A 12,426-nucleotide genomic window follows, 5' to 3' on the forward strand; every position below is an offset into this window, starting at 1 on the left:
TTCAGTAAAGGACCAGCCCCGGGCTAGAAAACTCGAGCGAAGTAGATAAATCGCCTCCCGCAGGAAACCAGCAAGCTAAGCCCAGAACTGAGAGAAAGGAGGAGAGAGCAGGCATCCGCGACTGTAAAACAACTCCATTGAGCAGCTGCGTGTTTTGAAAGAGGCTGCAGTTTCTGGTGTCACACCGGGAGGCACTCTTCGATCCGGTCTCCACCCCCGCGGATGGTCCACCGGGTGCGGGCTGCAAGCCCCCAGCACCGGCCAGTCCGACCCTCAGCGAGCCCCGCGGACCGGCCAGTCCCGACGGGCCACGAACCCCTCAGGCGGGCCAGTCCCGGAGGGGCGGCTAACCCTCCGGGCGGGCAGCAAGCCCCCGGAGCGAGCATCCCGGACCGCGGTTAACCCCCGGCGGGCCGCGCGTCCGGCGCCGCAGGGCCCAGAGTCAGCCTGCCTGCCCCACCCCCACAGGCCGCGGGTACTGGGGGTGTAGGGCCGCCCTCCCCGGACCCCGAACCCGCGCCCGCCGCACCGCACCGCTCCGCTCATGCCCGGGACCCCCGCGAAGCACCTGCTTGCCCCTCTCTTCTTCGAAAGACCCAGAGGAGCGAGCCAGGGGCCCGCTGGCGAGGCTGACAGAGCCAGAGGCTGGGGTTTCCCTCGGGGAACGCGACCCCGTGGGAGCCACAGAAACCGTGCAGCGGTTTAATGGGCCCAAACCCTCTCAGCTGTGGAGTTTGGGTTACTGCGCGCAGGGCTGGAGTTTCCCCGCGCCGCAGGCGCGAGCCCGGGCGGCGCTACGATTTGGGGTGAGGGAGGACTTGGCAGGAGGGGACAGCACCGCACAAAGGGAGAGGGGAGTGAGGGGGAACGAGCGTCCGGTTACCTCAGTCCTCGGCTTGTCCCTCCGCTCGCTTCCTCCCGGCCTCGCCAAGGATGCAGCCGCGATATCACGTTCCCGCAGCCCCGAGCGGCGCCTTACCAGCCCCGCGCGAGAACCCGACGGACGCGCGCCCTTTTGCGCGGCCTCGCCGAACCCAGCCGGTGCCTGGCGTCCTCTCGCCCGCGCCTGCGCACAGCACTCTGGGAATTGTGGTTTCCAATTACCTCCTCCGGGGGTCCGCCCCCGCCCCACGTGCTCTCCGAGCCCAGCTCCGCTTGGGTAGCGGGAGTTTTCACCCGACTGGGAGCGTTTTCCTGCCGGATGCTGACTGGCCAGGGCCTAGCGGACGTCCCCAAAACACATTTTTAGATAGGCCAAGGCATAAATACCTGTGGAGTTACCCGTTTCTTCACTTCTGTGGCAGTACTATAAGTCCCCTCCTGCTAATGGTGAGGGTTCGTAGGGTTTATGTCTCTAAAAAAAAAAAAAGGGGTGGGGGGAAGGCTTCTACTTTTATTGCTGTCAGTTTCTCCACAGGCTCTACAAAGGATATATAAAACAGCTGGTGTTTATAAGCACATAACCACAGTTTATAAGCCCACGGAAGCAGTTGATTGACCTAAGCACTCGCTGCTAAAAACCACTGCAAGTAAAAATGATGTTGAAATAAACTGATTTTTCTATAAAGTCAATGAAATGTAGGAGGAGGGGGATAATGAGAGAGCAAAGAAAAAACTTTGAAGAAGGATATTCCCCGAAATGTGTCTTTTGTTAGAGCAACCTCTAGCTTTCACAACCCTAGGAATCTGTTTCAAAATAAATTCAATCCTAGGTACATTTATAAATATTAACACATATGTTTGGATTGATTTTGCTAGAAAAGAGTTTTTTTTTTTTAACATTAACATCTTATGTAAAAACCTCAAAATGACTTTGAATTTGAAATTCCATTTCTAGGGGGAAAATCACTTTTATTTTTTTAAATAGCAGAAATAGAAATAAATCTTAATACTTCAGAATATTTCTCTTCAGAACATTATATTTTGCAAATTTAATGTAAATACATTTTGAAAAATAGAGCAAGACCATTTTTAGTGTACACACACACACACACACAAATTGTAAAATTTGTCTGGAAGCATGATGTAATACTATATATTTAATAAGACCATGTTCTAATAGAATTTTTTTATAATCTGAACTTTTTAATTGCATGTGCAGTATCTTCTAAAAAATGCTTATAGAGCAGAACTGCTCTTTTTTCCTCTGCTAATTGACATATACCAAACTACTTGTAGTTACTAACAACATCAAAGAAACATACACAATATTTCAATATTGTTACCATTTATTTTTTCAAAAATATTTAGTGAGCAGCTACTATATGCCAGACACTGAGTTAGGAACTGGGAAATACACAGTGAACAAAACCGAATAGCCCCAGCCCTTGTGGAGACTTAAGATCTAGTGGAGGAGACAGACTAAACAGATAATGAGAAATAAAAAGGTATGCAGAGGGTGGCAAGGGGAGTGGGGAGCATATAAGGTAAACCAATATAGAGCTTTTTATTGGGAGAGGGGAGTCAGGCAAAAATTCTGAAAATTAAATGAAATTCTCCAAATAACAATAAACTGGGGGGGAGGGAAATCCTTCCCTAAAATGTGATATATCCACAACAATGCTCTCAAATAATTATTTTTAAAAATAAAATCTTACAAAACAAGATACATCTTGATGGGATTCAGAACATACTACCCCAAAATATGGCACCTTGTCATACTGAATATCTTAAACTGAAAGAATTTGAGAAAACAGAAGCAGGAAGGTCACTCTGCATTCCCGCCTCACTCTTCTTCCCCAAAACAGGTCATCAAACTCCCATATAAAAAGTACCTTCCCGGGCTTCCCTGGTGGCGCAGAGGTTGAGAATCTGCCTGCCGATGCAGAGGACACGGGTTCGTGTCCCGGTCCGGGAAGATCCTACATGCCACGGAGCAGCTGGGCCGCTGAGCCTGCGCGTCCGGAGCCTGTGCTCCGCAACAGGAGAGGCCACAACAGTCAGAGGCCTGCATACCGCAAAAAAAAAAAAAAAAAGGACCCTCCCTATACCGGGAGTAAAGAAGACATTTATACTGCCAGAGATGGAATTTAGGGCCGGGAAATCTGTATAAACATACATAAGATAAGCTAACCCTTATCTTCCTAGTTACTTCTTCACCACTTACTAACCCTAGCCCAAACACCACTGTCTTGTCAATTCTTCACACACATTGTTTTTGTCAAAAAGGTGTAAAAGCTTCTTGCTCAGGTCACTTCTTTGGGTCTTCATTCTCTTGAATGTACATGAAGTCTCCCACATACCTGTAAAAATTCAATAAATTGTAGGGGCTTCCCTGGTGGCGCAGTGGTTGGGAGTCCGCCTGCCAATGCAGGAGACACGGGTTCGTGCCCCGGTCCGGGAGGATCCCACATGCCGCGGAGCTGCTGGGCCCGTGAGCCATGGCCGCTGAGCCTGTGCGTCCAGAGCCTGTGCGTCCAGAGCCTGTGCGTCCAGAGCGTGTGCTCTGCAACGGGAGAGGCCATGGCAGTGAAAGACCCGCGTACCGCAAAAAAACAAAACAAAAATTCAATAAAATGTGTATGCTTTTATCCTGTTCATCTGTCTTTGTCTGCTTCATTTTCGGAGGTAGACAGAGACCCTAGGAGAGTCAAGGAGAACTTCTTCCTCTACTACAACCTCAATGAAAGAAAAGAACACACATTTCCTAAATATGACAAGGATATCTTCTTAGCTTTTATTCATTCTTCACTAGCTCCATTTGAGAATAAACAGGACTAGCCTTAATAAGTAAGGACCTTTCATTAGAGACTCCTTACCTTTCCTAAAGTTCCACAAATTAAAATTGGTAAAGATCTGATATCTGTTGGCTCACTGTCTGTTGTACTTTGGTCCAAATAAATTGCAATGTTTTAACCTCAATTGACATTTGCATTTTAAGTCTTTATCTCTAATCCTGGAATAAAAGGCTTTATACAATCTCCAAAAGAATTTCACATGGGGCCTGCCAAGGGATTTGGAAAGATTAATGAAGGGGACCATTTTATTTTCATTTGCAGTGGAGGCAAAGCTTTCAGTCAGTGGGCAGTCCCCTGGACAGCTGCCTGCCTATGAAAATTTCCTTAGAGAGTCTGAACAAGCAAGACCACCCCTCCTGTCCAGGTCAGAGTCACTGGTTTGCAGTTACCTTTCTTCCCACTCCCATTTTATCACCCTCCTCCTCAGCCAACTGCCAGCTTCAGCTTCCCTTAACAATCACTTCCTGCCTTCTGCCCCAAGATATACTGGATGGCTGCATTTTCTGGCCTCACCCTAGTGGCCTGACTTTACCTATTTTAGTTACTTTATGATAGTTCTTCCATCCATTACCCTTGCCATTAATCTGACACAGGTATCTCTAAGCCTTTGCTGACCATTTTTCACTCTCACCTCTGAAATACTTAAATTTCCCTAATTTCTCTCTGGGCCTTTGTAATTGCTATGCCTTCTCCCTCTTTGCCTGGTTAACTCCTACTCGCCAACCAACATCAACCTAGTTACTGTTTTCATCAGGAAGTCTATCCCGGTTACAGTTCCCCTCCTCTCTATTCTGGGTTAATGCTTCCTGTACATGCTCACATTACAACCTATTTTTGTCCCTCAGGTAGCACATGTCAGTGAGCATTTTAGTTAGATATCTATTCTTTCATTTGTCTGAAAACTTCTTAAATAGAAAGTAGGAGCACAGTACTTGATACGAGGTGGCTGATTAACAAATACTTGGGAAATAAATGAATGCATATCAACTTTGTGCAATAAAGAAGGACCCAACAAATATCTTCTGTGAAGAAAATATTTTAGGCTTGCGGACCTTCAGGTCTCCATTGCAACTATTCAACTCTGCTTCTTAAAGCATGATGGCTAATTCTCACTGGTGCCTCCAGAGTATCTATATAACAGGGAATTTGAGTTAAAGATTTGAATGAAAGTAGTGGGGCTGCAGCGTTGGCCAGAGGACAGTACATGAGGATATGTTTACGTAGTAGGTACACTGTTCTTGTTTAGAGTGATTATTTATTTTGGGTAGTTTGGGGGCAGGTCAGTAGATGGAGCTAAAACAGAAGGCATCCTTGGTATAGCCACTGCCAGTTAAGGTTGTACACTAAATTATTTCTTTGGAAAATTACCTGTGTTGGTGAGTTTTTAAAATGTATCATTTAATTCAGGTTTGCTTTTTTCCCCTCCACTTTTAACATTTCACTTTGGCTATTCCATCCTGCCCAAGTTAAATCACTTTCCATTTCCCATGAACCTGCCTAGACATGGTTGAACTTTCAAGCTGCCTTTGTGGGAGCTGTGGAATCTTCTCTCCAGCAATACGTGACATAACAGGATGAGAGAATTTTGCCTCTATCCCTACCACACTCCAGAAGTCTCCTGACTTTAATCATTAGAAAAACCCATTTAGAGAAACTTTGTTTTCCAACGTTTGAAATGTGTGCAATACACTTCTGAGCAAAGTTGTATCCATATGTATGGTAGAAAGAGGTACAGTGATACAAATGTAACTGTGTTTCAATTCCAATACTATTCCAAATGTATGATCTCTATGAAAACTACTGTAGATCTATATTACATTAGCTTTCTGATATCATCTTCACATTCTCAAAGAAATTCTATCCTGAAAGGTTTCTTTTTTTTTTTGAATTTTCTAAATTACAATGCAGAATGGCAGATACTGCTAGTTCCTAAACAGTATCTTCCTGCCTTCTTCATTAATGAAAGAACCCCAGTTTTTTTGAAGGGATGACTAGGTACCCAGCTAACAAATTATTTGTCATACTCCCTAACAGACTAAGTTCTATTCATAAGGTGTAAGTACAAGTGTTGCATGGGACTTTAGGGATGGCTGCTTAAAGGGAATTGATTCAGCTGGAAGGTACCTCTCTTATCCTTCTTTCTTCCTGGAAATAATGGCTTGAGTTTTAGCAGCCACCTTGGACTATGAGGTTATTTGCCGGTGAAAGTCATGTACAGGATGATGGAAGAATGACAGAAAGAGCCTAGGTCCCTCATGACCACTGAGCCACGAAAATAGTCCTGCTACAAGCCTTCTAGTGTTAGAAGTTCCAGCTGTGAAAAGGACAATATTTGTATGTGATAAACAAAATGTGGCTGCTTCTAAATTTTAGAACCCGCATAGTGGACTGCCCAGGCTTGCAGGCTTTCTTTCCTTATTAATTAGCAATTTAGGACTGTTCTTTCACTGGGCCAGTGGAGAAGGAAGAACGAACAATAGTCGGGAGACATGAATAGATCAGCAGGTGAAAACCATTGATTGAAAGAGATAAACCAGGGTTAAGTAATCAGATAGGGTGTGTGAATTTACTTCACTAGGCCTTGACCATTTTGCACAGAAACCTTAAGACAATACTTTGAGGTTATGTTGCAACCTTGTGATGATGGTGTAATTTTCCCCTAAATGGTTACAGGCTGTCCTGTAACCACAGACTCATGCACTCATAATCCCTGCACAGATGGTGCAGAAAGAAGCTCAAATTTTCAGATCCTCTTTGTACATGATTCTCTTTGGAAGTTTATAAGCCAACGTTGAAAAAGAGATAGTATTATAAATGCATTTCATTTTCAAGGAAGCAGAACCAAAGAAAAACTTTCAGTCAAATTTCCTCAGAGGCAAAACTGGGTTATTAGAATAGAGTAGCCTGTTGTTCAGCCTATATGAGAAGTTTCAGTTGCTACTTTTATCATCAGCTGAGCCTTGAGTCAGAAGCCCGTGCCTACCTGGTTGGAGGTGCCACAAAAAGACTCTTGCTTTATGCTCACAACTGTTGAATAGAAAACAGATGAGGCCAAAGAGGGCTCAGGATAGAAGATATGTGATCACCTTTGCTGCGTGCTGCCTTGGCAAGCAGTCATTTACATGTCAGTCAAGGAGTTTTAAACTTCACTCAGGCTACTGTCCTTAAATCTGGACTACCCTTTTTCTTTAGAAAAAACTTAAAAGCAGTGTCCATCTTACCTGCCTCTACTTCTCAATGTGAACCCTTTCCTCAAGGTCTGCCAAAAGTTTCCTTTCTCTCGAGCTTCCCTGGTGGCACAGTGGTTAAGAATCTGCCTGCCAATGCAGGAGACATGGTTTCCAGCCCTGGTCTGGGAAGATCCCACATGCCGCGGAGCAACTAAGCCCGTGCGCCACAACTACTGAGCTTGCGCTCTAGAGCCCACGAGCCACAACTACTGAGCCCACGTGCCACAACTACTGAGCCTGTTCACCTAGAGCCGGTGCTCTGCAACAAGAGAAGCCACCGCAATGAGAAGCCCACACAACACAACGAAGAGTAGCCTCAACTCACCGCAACTAGAGAAAGCCCGTGCGCAGCAACAAAGACCCTATGCAGCCAAATAAACAAAAAAATTTATATATAAAACAAAAGTTTCCCTCCTCTCTCCTCCCAAGAAGCCCGCTCTCACCCTCTTAGGCGAGCTGCTGGCAGAAGACTCACAATACTTTTTTTTTTTTTGTAGTATGTGGGCTTCTCAGTGCTGTGGCCTCTCCCGTTGCGGAGCACAGGCTCCGGACGCGCAGGCTCAGCGGCCACGGCTCGCGGGCCCAGCCGCTCCGTGGCATGTGGGATCTTCCCGGACCGGGGCACGAACCCGTGTCCCCTGCATCGGCAGGCGGACTCTCAACCACTGCGCCACCAGGGAAGCCCTCACGGTACATTTAATGAGCCATTTGAGGCAAATTTAATAAAGGTGTGGACAGGTTCTAGGAAAAGCTAAAAGGAGCATGCAGTACTCCTGAGCTAGTAAGAGAGCAGTTACCAGAACTGGAGGGGAGAGAAAGCTGTGTGTCGAGGCCTGCTGACTGTAATAAAGCCTTGATGACTCCCTGCAGGAAGGGTGCTAGGACAGAACTACCCCAGTCTCCCTCTTCTTCTCTTTGACTTCAGGTGACAACCCCTGCCAAAGGCAGCTTCTGGAAGCCAGTGGACAAGGAAGTCTCTTAATTTTGTCCATCAACGTAGCTTTTCTGGCACAAAGCTGTATAGAGAAGGGTGGAGAGGGATTTAGAAAGACAACTGGAAGATATTCAGTCACCTGCTCTGACATTTTTGCTCATGCTGGGCTTATCACCTACCCTCATTTTCAACTGTCATATAATCCACTGGTCTGGTCTACGATTCAAGTGTATGACCCCCTTTTAAATACAGAAATGTTTCCTCAGTTGGCATTTTTAGCTGCATCATTCATGCTGACACTTAACCATATACAGCCTTTATTGTCACTTAAATGTTTTAAATGTATGTAAGTATCCTGTTATATTGTAAGCTCTGTGGACCAGAATTTACGAGTTATGCTTCTGTTCTATCTCCATAGTACCTAACACAGTGCTCAGCACAGACCATTTGAAACAAATTGTAATCTTCTTAATTCCCTCCCTGATTTTATCCCCACCCCCTACCTGCCCCAGCGGAGGCTTATACCTTCATATTATTTTGTGGACACTCAGGTGAAAAAATCATCTAAAATCACCATTAGATGGTTCTGATGAACCTAGGGACAGGACAGGAATAAAGACGCAGGTGTAGAGAATGGACTTGAGGACATGGGGAGGGGGAAGGGTAAGCTGGGATGAAGTGAGAGAGTAGCATTAACATATATACACTACCAAACGTAAAATAGATAGCTAGTGGGAAACAGCAGTATAGCACAGGGAGATCAGCTCGGTGCTTTGTGACCACCTAGAGGGGTGGGGTAGGGAGGGTGGGAGGGAGGCTCAAGAGGGAGGGGATATGGGGATATGTGTATACATATAGCTGATTCACTTTGTTATACAGCAGACACTAGCACAACATTGTAAAGCAATTATACTCCAATAAAGATGTAGAAAAAAAATTTTTTTTTTTTTTGCGGTACGCGGGCCTCTCACTGTTGTGGCCTCTCCCGTTGCGGAGCACAGGCTCCAGACACGCAGGCTCAGTGGCCATGGCTCACGGGCCCAGCCGCTCCGTGGCATGTGGGATCTTCCCGGACCGGGGCACGAACCCATGTCCCCTGCATCGGCAGGCGTACTCTCAACCACTGGGCCACCAGGGAAGCCCTAGAAAAAAATTTTTAATAAAAATAAATAAATAAAATCACCATTAGAAAGCACAAGAAGTCTAGATGTGTCTGTAGGGGTGTTTCTGAAGTTGGATAGTGGAGTATGCAGGTCAAAGCTAGGCTTCCATCAGCAGACACCTGCAACTCTTTACCTGATGGCTTTTTCTATCTGCCTCACTAGCCCAAAGGCAGGGGAGGCTAGAAGCGCTGGGAAGTCCACTGTCTCCAATCTCCCCACAAGCAGCTCTCAAATAGTGACTGAAGGGACTTGGTGACTAAAAATCAAGCAACCTCACCGAGCTGACGGGGGGGGGAAGGGGGCAGGCAACTCTGAGGTACCTTCTACACGGTTTCCCAGAATTCCCCTGGGGTTTGAGCCCAGCTGCCCACAGGGGTGATCTGCATGATAATTCATCCTTAATTAGCTTCCTTCCCTTTGTTTTTCTCTCTCCCTCTCTGCTGCTGCCAGTGTTTCTTGGAATCACCTCCCAAATGAAACGCGGACTTAAATTCTTACCTTCAAGTTTACTTCTAGGGGGTAGAATGATGTGACATCACCAGTGATATTCTACCCATTTGTGGTAGGAATATACAAGATGTACTTTTCTTTATATGCCTTCTCTGTCCTGACAGTTTCCCCTTTCTTTGCTTTCATATCTAAACATATTATTGATCCACCTAAGAAAAATTCCAAAGACATTTAAAAAAATTAAAAATAAAGTTAGTGTTTTTATCTTATTATAAAAGCAATATATGCTTATTGTTGAAAAATTAGAAAATAGAAATAACACCGCTATTCTAAAATAGCAACTGTTACTATCTTGCTGTGTATCCTTTTGGAACATTTTCTTTACACGAATTAAGGTAGGCTTTTTTAATTGCTTTTTTTCCCCACTGAAGAATATATGTTGAATAACTTGACAAGTCAAAAAATACTTATGTTTAACAACATTCAAAAATGATTGCAGAGTGTTTCACTGTATGGACTTATTACTACTGCTCCTTCAATCAAGTTTCACTTTTAGTTATTTTTTCAGTTTTCAAAAAAAAAACAGTTACTAGGTTGTATAACTTGTAACTAAATGTAACTTCTAACTAAATCATCAAGGTACTTCCCCAAAAGTGAAACTGCTACATCAGAGAACACATATATTCAAAAGATTTTTAACATCTTACCTAAGTGACTCCTACCAGCAATGTATGAGATTATTTCCTGACAGTTCTATCAACTCTATTTTCTTCTTTAAGCCTTTGCCAATAATTAATTTCATTGCTCTGATTAATAACAAGGATGAACTTTTAAATTTTCCCATTGGTCATTCTTTTCCTTTTTTTATGATTTGCCTTGTTTCTGTACATAAAGACAATTGTAGGAAGACAATGCTGCTGTAATACTAGCTGGAGGTTATGATCTCATTGCTTTTTTTTTTTAACATCTTTATTGGAGTATAATTGCTTTACAGTGTTGATCTCATTCCTTTTTATTAATTGGTTGGTTATTCTTCCTCCAAGAACAGTCCTAAGAAAGACCTCTGACCTCTCCTTGCTTCAGATATCTAATTCACACTTCAGTTTGACCTCGACCCCTGTACAAATGACCTTTCACATCAGTGAAAGCAACCTAACAACCTACTGCATCTCTTCATTAGCTTTTCTATCAATATTCAGTTTCAGCATATTGAGTCCTGACTTTCAATCTGTTGCCATTCCCAACTTTCTCAGTTCCATCTAAACTCTCTTGGCCTCCAAAATTTGAAATAGCAGAGCTTCTTTTTAATCTTTTTTTCTTTTTTGTACTCAAATCCAATCAAACATGATTATGCATTTTCTTTGTTCATAATATTTCACAGATTTATCTAAATCTGTGAAAAGCTTTATCTCTACAACCATGACTCTAATTTAGACCCATCACATTCTATCTGGAGGACTTCTCCCTTCAGAGCTAATAGAGTTTTATGCGTACAATTTTCAATATTTTAAAATAATTAAATTTATCCTGCACTTAACAGTGTATGTGTATACATAAGGTATAAAAAATAATTAAAGTCTTACTCTGAGGTTTCCTTTCCAGACACATTCCTCTCTCTCTCCCACAGAGGTAAATACTATGCTGAATGTATGTTTATCATTCCCATATATTGCTTTGTTTGCATATATTACTCTATTTGAATTTAGTTTGCAAGCTTTTGAACTTTAAATAAGCAATATCATATTATATGTATTTTTTGCAACTTGCTTTTCTTGCTCAACATTATATGTAAGATTTGTCCTTGTTGATGGTATATTCATTTTTTTTACTACTGTGTAGTATTGCATTGGATGCCTATACCATAATTTACTCATCCCCCCTGTTGATAGGTATTAAGTTGTTTCCAGTGTTTTTTTCTATTACAGACCACGCTGCTATGTACATTTGTGACATGTACAAGCTTACATAGCAAATGCAAGAGTTTCTCTAGAAGTGGAATTTGTGATTTCACAGTGTTCATAAGTTTGATATCACTAGATAATGCCAAATTGTCTTCCAAGATTTACACTTAGGAAAGTTTCTGAGGATTTCAGTCGTCCCACACTCTGACCAGCACTTAGTTTTGCCAGATTTCTTAAGTTTTGCCAATCTGGTAAATATGAATAGTATCTCCTGGTTTTAATTTGAATTTATCTAGTTATGAATGAGATTTTAATGTTTCATATGTTTATTACCAATTTAGATTTCCTTTTCTGCAAAATTCTTCTTCAATTTTTTCCTTATTTTTCTATTGGATTTTTGTTCTTTTTTCTGATTAGTTTTTAGGAGTAATTTTCAATATTCTAAATAGTAATCTTCTGTTCATTATCTGAGTATTAAACATCTTCCAGTTTGTGACTTCTTACTTTTTAATGATATCTTTTGATAATCAGTTTTTAATTAGAATGTGTTGATAATAAAATCTATCAATCTTTACCTAATGGGTTGAGGTTTTTATATCTCCTTTAAGAAACACTTTCCAACTGAGACTTAAATCTTCTAAAACTTTTTTTTTTTTTTTTTTTTGCAGTACGCGGGCCTCTCATTGTTGTGGCCTCTCCCGTTGCGGAGCACAGTCTCCGGACGCGCAGGCTCAGCGGCCGTAGGCTCACGGGCCCAAACGCCCCGCGGCATGTGGGATCTTCCCGGACCGGGGCACAAACCCGTGTCCCCTGCATCGGCAGGTGGACTCTCAACCACTGTGCCACCAGGGAAGCCCCTTCTAAAACTTTTGAGTTTCACATTTTATATCTAAATCCTTAGTTTATTTGAATTGATTTTTGTAAATGAAATTGTTATCATGTTACCATTTATGCCTACACCATAGCCAGCCTACAGAAGATATTCAGTATTTTTCCACTTCTTTTTTTATT

The 12,426-nt window shown here is 43.0% G+C and overlaps 1 protein-coding gene across 8 annotated transcripts in view; it reads right to left on the reverse strand.

Moving 5' to 3' along the window:
• The window catches only part of KLHL8 (kelch like family member 8), a 50,663-nt gene extending 49,609 nt beyond the window's left edge, over positions 1 to 1,054 (reverse strand). For all 8 annotated transcript variants that reach the window (XM_081238258.1, XM_081238257.1, XM_081238259.1 and 5 more), the window contains exon 1: positions 884 to 1,054. The gene's annotated coding sequence lies outside the window, so the exon portion shown is untranslated. The remainder of the gene's footprint in view (positions 1 to 883) is intronic.
• Between the last annotated feature and the right edge of the window lie 11,372 nt (positions 1,055 to 12,426).

Source organism: Mesoplodon bidens (genome assembly GCF_964165515.1).
Source record: "Mesoplodon bidens genome assembly, chromosome: 1".
Lineage (NCBI taxonomy): Eukaryota > Metazoa > Chordata > Mammalia > Artiodactyla > Ziphiidae > Mesoplodon > Mesoplodon bidens.